We start from the raw sequence: 7,046 nt of genomic DNA, 5'->3' as shown, positions 1-7,046 counted from the left end.
CAACGCGTTACCCTCGAAAAATCTCACAACTTTGCCTTTTGAATCACCCAAATCGGTTGAGAGATGAGAGAGTTAAGAGAGTTTGAAGTTTTGGAAATGTTGCTGATTTTCTGCATTTATTGTAGAAAATCTGCAATAATTTCCAAAACTTAAACTCCGACGAGGTGCTCCGATCTCGTTCGGAACCCCGTGCACGCAAACGAGATATGCAACCATACCAAATTCGATATTCCAGACTCAACAGCGCAGTTGAAATTTTCATCAGAGGTCATTTCGATAAAAAGTGGGTCCCACTTCCAAAGGCCATTTTAAGCCAAAACCCACAAAAGGGCTCGGAAAGATATCAAAAATCTCGGGACACAAAAGAAGGGTCAATCTAGACCAAACTCGACATTTCGGAGCTAACTGGACTGACGGAATTCTCATCCGAGCGCGTTTACTCAGAATGTTGACCAAAGTCAAACTTAAGCCAAAATTCAAAGGCTAAAACGCCTAATCACACCGACTCACACTGAAAACCTCGGGAGTCATGTCGACCATGCTACTAGCTTAAAATGACCCTTTCGGAGCTTATGGAATCGTCAAAATTGGATTCCGATGTCATCTTCTTGAACTTTTGATCGAAAATGATCATTCAAGGTTCATAAGCTCCAAAACACAAAAACTCATACCAATACCAAACGAACGACCAGGTGACCGAACTGTCAGTCCCAGCAAGTCATAAATGACTTGGGGTCGCTACAGGAACACTCTAAAGGACACACAAAAGGCAAGACACAAAAATGACCAAGAGGGTCATTACATAAAAAGACGAACATATCCATTGACAGGATATGAGTGTGGTGACAAAATGATTGTCAGTCCATTTGATAGCAAAAATGTGAATCCATTAATAGGATATTTAGTAAAATAAGAACATGTTTGTCAATAGGACGCATGAGAATCCATCCGTAGGATATTTTGCGATATAACTCTCTGTCCATTGGTATGACAAATGAGAAGGATCTATCAGTAGGATATATCAGGCATAATAAATGTCCATCAGTGATATATTTGAGATTCATTCAATAGGATATATGTTGATCCATAATGTTATGATCCAAACCGCCATGATTGGCACCCACACTAACCCTCCGGTTGGAGAACCATTACTATAACCCAACCAAACAATACGAACCAAAAGACAAACATTCAAAGATGCGGAAAAGGTTTAAATAATTAATTTAAAAGCTGAGTTCCCATTAACTCATTAAGTTATAAAAAATAAACATAAACAAGTGGAAACTCAACCCTTAGAACCTGAAAGTCATTGTACAAAAACTTCTAACTAAACGGTCTAAGGGGATGCAATTCCCAAATCAACTAAACATAAAGTGCAGAGTCTAAAAGGTCTAAGTCCGAAAAAAATGGACTAATATCCTAGATGAATCCATAGTAGCCTGAAGGAACTGGCTCGCCGTTGAAGTTAGTGATCTACTAGCTGAGGTCTGTCAACATCCGCCTAAAGATGCCCTATAATCAACAAAGAAAGAGCAAGTGTAGTATCATTACACAAAACAATGGTGTACTGGTAGGATCACGTGGTTATTTCGGTAAGTGAGACATACACAAGTAACTACAACATAGTAAACTACACATAGACAGAAAGAATAACAATCTACCTGTTCGTGCTCAATATATCAGTTTCACAATATCAATCTCAAATGCAAAAATCAATGATGGTTCTCTCATGGAACTCACACTCAAACTGTTAGTGTGTTAGAATGTGAAACCCGTTCGAATTATGTGGCAGAATGTGATACCCGATTCAATATGTGTCGGAATGTGACACCCGATCTAATATGTGTCAGAACGTGCACCCAATCAAATTAGCCACAACCACAACCAAATCAGCACCACAATGAATGATTTATACATTTGTATTGTACGATCGGGTAACATGTTCATTGCATGCTACGGAATCCGAAATAGTCATTTCATTAGATTCATTTCATCTTTCCCTATTCACCTACATGCATGAATACAATGGAGAAATTAGCAGGAATATATAACACATACGGGAAATCAAACAATCACCTACCTCGAAACCAAGCCTGAACACTCTTAAGAAACTTAAGTTTTCCCTCTTTGGAGTCTCCCAGCTTATTCTTGGTCTAAAACAAGTAATTAATGCAAAGGATCAATAATAGTGGCCTAGCTTACCCGGATTATATCTAAATACTAACCCTTGGAAAAATCCATGATCCTAACACCCAACTAGGGTCTTTTCCCCCATTCAATTCAAGCCAAAACCCTCCACCAATGCTAAATAACAACGATTCTAAGTTCTAAGAATCAATTTACAAATTAGGGGAGTAATTGACTTACCTTCAGAGCGAGAATTAGTGAACATTAAGAAGAAATAACCCTAGTTCACCTTTTTTCTCTCCAAGAATAAAGTTTGCAGAAAAATAATGTTTTTGGGACTTTTCCCATTTTTACTCTCGACTAACCCGCCATAGTGGGAATAATCCCACCGTGGAGGGTTGCATGGAGATAGAGACTCAAAATTTGTGTTCCAACTCTCCATTTCACAACACACCCTTAAACCTTGATGTTCTAAAACCACCCTTTCATGCTAAGATCAATTGCGAGAGTTCTACCAGCCCAAATTCGATTTCGTAATGCCGTACATGATCCTCATCATCTTGGCTATCCACTCAATTGATCAAATACATAATCAAAGGATCATAGTGGATTCTTAGAAAATTGAGGCAGTACAACACTGGCCACAACCCACCTCTTCAATAGATATCAGATGTTTCTTGGGTTTGGCCGGTTATTACAGAAGATTTATTGAAGGATTTTCATCCATAGATTCCCCATTGACCAAATTGACCCAGAAGAAGGTCAAATTTCAATGGTCAGATGAGTGTGAGAAAATCTTCTCAAAATAGAAGACTAGGTTGACTACAACTCTTATCTTGACTCTACTAGATGGTTCAGATGGTTATGTGATTTATTGTGACGCATCCAGGGTCGGCCTAGTTTTGTGGTAATGCAGCGAGGTAAGGCTATAGCTTACGCTTCTAGACAACTTATGGTCTATGAGCTGAACTACCCGACTCATGACCTTGAGCTTCCAGCTGTAGTATTTGCCCTAAAGATTTGGAGACACACTTGTATGGTGTTCATGTTGATATGTTCACAGATCATAAGAGCCTCTAGTATGTGTTCACCGAGAAATAGTTGAATTTTCGTCAGAGGAGATGGCTTGAATTCCTCAAAGACTATGACATGAATATGCTTTACCATACGGGTAAGGCTAATGTAGTGGTTGATGCTCTTAGCAGGCTGTCTGTGGGTAGTGTAACACATGTTTAGGAAGAAAAGAAAAAGCTAGCTAAAGATGTTCACCGCTTGCTCGCTTAGAAGTTTGCCTTACAGATACATCAGATGGTAGTGTGATAATTTAGAATGGATACGAATCTTCATTGGTAGTAGAGGTTAAGGAAAAATAGGATAGTGATCCTATATTACTTCAGTTGAAATGTGTCGTTCATCAACAGAAAGTTGAAGTTTTCTCCTAAGGGGGATATGGTGTGCTTCGTTACCAGGGTCACTAATGTGTTCCTAATGTGGGTGAGTTGAGGTAGCATATCCTTACTAAAGGTCATAACTCTAGGTATTCCATTCATCCATGTCCCACTAAGATGTACTGTGATCTACAGGAAGTCTTTTGGTGGAAAGTCATGAATAGGGTAAGTGTGCTAACTGTCAATAGGTTAATGTAGAACATTAGAAACTGAAAGGTATGACTCACGAGATTAACATTCCTACATGGAAGTGGGAAGTGATAAACATGGACTTCGTTATGGGTTTACCTCATACTCGCAGACAAGATGACTCCATTTGGGTGATACTGGACAGAGTCACTAAGTCCGCTCACTTCTAGGTTTTCAAGACTACAGATTCAGTGGAGGACTACGCCAAACTCTACATTAATGAGATATTCATTTGGCATAGGGTTTCTTGTCTATCATCTCACATAGAGGTCTTCAGTTTACCTCTCATTTCTGGAAATCATTTCAGAAAGGTCTTGGTACTCAAGTAAATCTCAGTTCAACATTTCATCCACAAAGGGATGGTCAGGCAGAACGTACCATTCAGACCTTAGAAGACATATTGAGAGCTTGCATGATTGATTTTAAGGGTAGTTGGGATGATCACCTACCTCTCATAGAGTTCGCCTATAATTGTCACGCCCCGAGCCAACACCCTGGGCGGGACTGACACTCGAGAATCATTGTTGGTCCCAAGAGAACCCTTGGCCTGACTTACTACTCAGCAGAAGACTTTACTCAACAAAGATAAATTCATGAAATAAACTAGAATGTTGTAAATGGAAACATTTAACTGGCCAATAAGGCAACTCAAGTCTTATAAATCAAACAACTGAAATGTAGAAGACTAATAAACTAACAATGTCTAACTATCTATGAAGCTTCTAATACTATGAGGGATGTTGGGACAAGAACTCCTATCATAATAACAACTAAAATGAATAAACCTGCCAAAAGGATCCTCTGAAAGCAATGAGGCTCACCAAATGTCTCTGAAGCTCAACTTGGTAAACGAAGCACTGGATGCTGATCCTAGTTACCTGTTGTGAAACCCCGTATCCAAAACAGACCAAAAATGTAGATTTTGAGTAGTTGTAAGTGCAACCCATTGTTGCCATCCCTGGACCGTAGGTCAGACCACGTCCCGTGCTGGTGGTCCGTGGTTCACCACTGCAACCCCTCTCCAGACCCAGCTCAGAAAATCGGTTAAGTCTCGACCCACGGACAGACCCATGGCCCGTAGTTCAGACCACGGTCTGTGGATCGAGGCCCCCTTTACCCAGCCTCAGACGCAAATGACGGTTGACCAGCACGGACCGTCGTTCGATCCACGGTCCATAGGTGAGGGTCAGCAACTAGTTAGATGAAAATTGTTGAGTGGGTCAACTTCAGAGGGTCATAAATCTTAGCACAAAAGGAATTATGTGTCCCATGACCTACGATATGATCTATAACTGAATCCTCTTTCCAATGCCACCAAGTTTGCTAAAATTAGAACTACGAGTAAACCATTATGCTTGCTTTAGTGAAGCCCTGTGGGGCAGATACGACTCCTATCTACGGACCGTAGATTGAACTATGGCCCGTAGGTCCAATCAGTTGGTCACTTCGACAACAGTTAAGTCAGGGGTCTTTTGGTCTTTTCCTATTTTGTTGGACCTCTAAGATACGTCGTTTAGACCCTAAATCATGTGGTTTTAGTCAGTTTAAGCCTAGAAATATAACTAGAGCTTACCTAAGTCAAATCATTCTTCGTAACTTAGAAAATTAGAAGCGTAAAAAGAGAAAGAAGCGACCTACCCTAACTCCAAGAACGCAACAAGGTTTCTTCAGTTCTAGCCCAGAAATCAAAGGATTTCTTTATGAAATTTGAAACCAGGTATGTGAGATTTTACTAGTGGGTTCCTTTCACCCATTAGGTCCCTAGTTTTCAGTCAGTTTCTTGTTTCCCTTATTATGACTAGACCTAGGGTTTTGGAATGTTAGAATTTTTGGGTTCTTAGCTGTTAGAATGATCCAAATCAGATTAGTACATTAATATTTAGTGTAATGCATGAATTGCAGAACCCTAGCTATGTATTTCTTTAGTTATTGAATTACACATGCTAGGTCAGATATTTCAGTTATACATGCCTCAGCTATTAATGCATCAATATCAGTTTAATAGTTGCATTCTCAGTTTGCATGTTTAGTTTGAGCTATCCAGTAACTTACAAAAATTTATTCATAATGTGTTCATTACTTAATCCATTGGGAGTAGCATAGCGTAACCATATAGTCCCAGAACTACTAGCCACGTAGGTTGTAACTCCCCTCTGTGGGCATCATTTTAGTGATCACGCCAGCATGTCTCTATACCTCTGGCAAGGTATATTGGGTCCTCTCAATAGGGCGTATACATCAGACTCCACATTTAGCTCATGTGGTTGTATGTCGGTTATTAGCAGCTCCTACAGTTCAGTCAGATTCTACTGGTCATTGCATTCAGTTAGCTAAGTATTCTGTATCAATATCATGTTCAGATTATTTCATTGCTTTACTGCTTTGTTCAGTTATATGTTATTTCAACTTCACTCTATCCTGCATGCTCAGTACCTTTCAAGTACTGACGCATACGTGCGCTACATCTTCTCGTGATGTAGGTTCAGGTTCTAAGCATCCAGATCACGCTTAGATCGGTTCCCAATCTCCAGTTCAGTAAAATCAGTGGTAAGTCCTCATTCTCCGAGGACAATAGTCATGAGTTTCCTTTCACTATTTTTAGTCCTTTAGTTTCAGTTTTGCTAGACTTAGCTTGGGCCTATCCCAGCATTTCTAGTCAGTTAAAGGCTATTTTGAGACATAGTTAGATTCAACTTAGTATTGAGTTAATATTTTATTTATATTAAACTCATCAGTTTTCATTCATCTCAGTTATAGTATATGGGTATTCCCCATCATTTCAGAATTACTTTATGATTTAGCTTCCGCATCAATTATTATTATCTTTAGTATGTTCATGATTATACCAGCAGGGTTAGCATGGGGTGACTTGTGATCTTAGGTCCCGTTTCCGTGTTCAGGGGGTAGCCTTGGGGTGTGACAAATAGACTTCCCGCAGATCGCGGTACATCTTAGTGGCGCCTGGATGAATAGAATATTTGGAATTGTAGGCTTCTGCGAGAATATGTTGTCTCAATTCACCCACATCAGAAACACACAATCTACCTTGATAGCGAAGTACACCATCTCCCCCTTGGGAGAAAACCTCCACTCTCTGATTGTGGACTGCACCCTTAAGTTCAAGCAAGATTGGATCACTATCTTGCTTTTCCTTAACCTCTACTACCAAAGAAGATTCTGCCCCATTCTGAACCGTTACACCACCATCTGATATGCTCATAAGACGAACTCCTAGGCGAGCAAGTCTGTGAACATCCTTTGCTAGCTCTTTTCTTTCTTCCT

This window comes from Solanum stenotomum, chromosome 1, assembly GCF_019186545.1.
Source record: "Solanum stenotomum isolate F172 chromosome 1, ASM1918654v1, whole genome shotgun sequence".
NCBI classification, from domain to species: Eukaryota; Viridiplantae; Streptophyta; class Magnoliopsida; order Solanales; family Solanaceae; genus Solanum; species Solanum stenotomum.
This window is presented reverse-complemented; position numbering follows the sequence as displayed.